The 2,754-nt window shown below is 50.6% G+C and overlaps 1 long non-coding RNA gene across 1 annotated transcript; it reads right to left on the reverse strand.

Moving 5' to 3' along the window:
- Window positions 1-1,340: 1,340 nt before the first annotated feature.
- LOC146758865 (uncharacterized) lies at window positions 1,341-2,240 on the reverse strand. Its single transcript, XR_014933284.1, has 2 exons — window positions 2,162-2,240; window positions 1,341-1,701 (listed from the first exon to the last, which is right to left on the reverse strand). It is a non-coding gene; the product is annotated as an uncharacterized LOC146758865 (long non-coding RNA).
- Window positions 2,241-2,754: the final 514 nt, after the last annotated feature.

Below are 2,754 nucleotides of genomic sequence, written 5' to 3' on the forward strand. Positions count from 1 at the left end.
CCAGCCCTAATCCCAGAGAAGCAAGCTAATAAGGCAGGGAGCTCAGTACCTGTTTGCCTTTATTAAATTCCCTGCATCACTCCTCCATTATATCCATCCTTGCCAACTGGATCTGCCCCATTTTAGAGCCAGCAAGAGAGGACACATTTCCAACCAACCCCAGGCTGAAGCCTATTTATTTGCTCGCGCTATCTGATGAATTTTTATGAATTGTGGAAACGTTTAAAGCAAAAGAAGAACCCAGGGCTGATGCCGCATCGCTCGCACTGACCACACTGGGACCAGCTGCCCCCAGCCCTCACCCTGCCTGCACCACCCCACTTTGTCTCCCACACCCACAGCTCTTCCAGGAGCAGGAGCCCCGCGGTATGGAGCTGTTCTATTCACAACAGAATTCCTCCTTACTGTGTTGGGGATCCACCAACACAGGAGCACAGCCCCACGCAGACCATAAATAAACAGCGACAAGTGCATGCACTCCTTTCCTTTGCATGCCTGAAAGCTAGAAATAACGTCTGACGCTCAGAAGAAAGGAAATATTTAGTTAAGAGAAGGGGAGTGCTGTAAGAAGGCAAGGCAAACACTATATATTTATTTTTTATGGTGTAAATGGAAAGCCCAAGAGCTTGGCTTCGCTGCATTATTTCACAGCATATCTCTGGCAGAACACGAGAACTCTGCTTGCATCCAGCCCTGCAATTACTGCACCGTGCTGCCAAAATGACATCCTTAGAAGAGGCAGAAAGCTTTGCCCCGCGCATGGGAGGGCCGCTGCGAGGTGTCAGCAGGGTTTGCAGCTCAGGTCGAAACGCACTAATAAAGCGGTTGAGCCTCCATATGGCATTTTGGCACTGAAATGTCAGCTGCTTTTCAGACACTGTACTTTAATCATTTCAGACAGACCCCTTTTAAATGGTTTGTTTAGTTTGCTTGGAGAATAATATTTGTTATTTGGTTTTCAGAATGACTAATAAATGAACTGTCTTTGCTCGGGGAGAATAATGCCACTTAAGCAAAACCCAGTGCCGCCGTTCAGAGCTGTTTAATAAGAAATACCTGTCAGTGTCAGAATATATTTACTCTGCATTAGCTTTGAAGAATTGCAGAATTAGTTTTCCCCTTGCTAAGTTTACTTTATGTAAAATGTAACACATGAACTGTGAATATGTGGACAGCAAACAGACTGTATGGATGCATTCATCCTCCTCCGGAAAATGCTGACAGCAGTGAGAGGAACACCTCCGAACAGCAGCGCTGACACCATCAAACACAGAACGTGACAGCTGCCAGGGATCCTCCGCCTGGTTCAGAGACAAAATCAAACCCAAGGAAACACGCTGTACTCTATTTATCCTCTTGTTTAATCCAGGGGGGAAAGCATCAGCATAATTAAACGCTTTTAACCTTTTGGTTTGAACTCACAGTAGAAGAGAGTGGTGCTGCGCGGGAGCTGAGCCTCACCCCGTGCCTCCATCACTCAACCTCACTCTGTGCCTCCATCCCTGGGCCCTGCTCTGTGCACCCCTCGCAGCATCACCCCGTGCCTCCATCACTTGCTGAGAGCCCGTCCTGCTGCCATTACCCGTGCAGCTCTGTGTGTGTCCCCAACTGGCACAGGCTCTGCAGCCATTGGAGAGGCCGGTGGTCATCTGTGCAAAGAAGTTATTTACTTTCCAGCTGTCTCAGTGGCATCTTGACCATCTGGAAAGAATATGGAAATGAGACTTTTAGTGACTCGGAGCCTCTCTGCTGATAAATTAACCAGGCAGCTCCAGAAGTAGGTGCAGCTGATAAAAGCTGGCATTTCTGAGCACGTAGCGGCGTGTATGCGCAGATGTAGGTGTGAGAGGACACAATTCCCCATCTCACCCACATGTCTGGGTGCCCAGCTCACACTGCTGTGAAGCTGCCTGAATTTCCAGGCAAACAGAGCCCAACAAACAGCCACAAAATTCATGTGCAGCAGAACAAGGGCCACATGGGGCTGGGCTATGAAGGAGTGCCCCCACCTCATCCCATCCCAGGCAGGGTGCAAGCATGCTCCAGCACTGTGCGTTCACCCCAAGGCAATGGCAGCAAGCAGGAGTGCGGTGCAGTGGGGGAACAGTGTGCAGCCTGGCACAGGCACAGGCCCCTCTCAGCTCTCGTGCCAGCCTCTTACCAGTCCAAATACGCTGCTGGGCTGAAGTGGGGCTGGCTTCCTTCAGCATGACTCACAGAGACTGCTGCCTGCCTGCCTGCCTGCCAGGAGAGTTCCCAGGAACCGGTGACAGCAGGACAGGAATTGCACCAGTCTGCTGACCACTGCAGTTTGAACCCGGTCTCACTAAAGCACATCAGGCTGGATGCAGGTTGCTGAGACCAGAGTGTAGAGCCCCAAATTCAGCGTCAAAAGGAGAGAGCCAGCAAAAGGAGCACCCCGGGAGATCAGTGTACAACAGTGCCAGCACTTCACTGCTGCCTGTCTGTGACCTCATGGTTGGACTGACACCCAGCAATCCTGGTATAACCCAAACTTTGTGTGCATAAAGCACCAACAAGGGATCTAGAAACAGCAACAGCCTACCTTGCCAGTTTTCACTCTGGGAGCAAAGGTGCTGCTAAATTCCAAAATGATTGGAGTCCCACGCAGTCCTGTTTCATCCAATAGGTTTGGTGCCAGCCAGCTCTCCTCCCCAGCGCAGCACTGAACCTTCCTGCCATCACCCACAGCCTTTTAACTGGGTATTACAGGCCCTGTGGAGCTGCAGGTTG

This window comes from Coturnix japonica, chromosome 12 (assembly GCF_054131305.1).
Source record: "Coturnix japonica strain WE chromosome 12, WE-NBRP24, whole genome shotgun sequence".
NCBI lineage: Eukaryota > Metazoa > Chordata > Aves > Galliformes > Phasianidae > Coturnix > Coturnix japonica.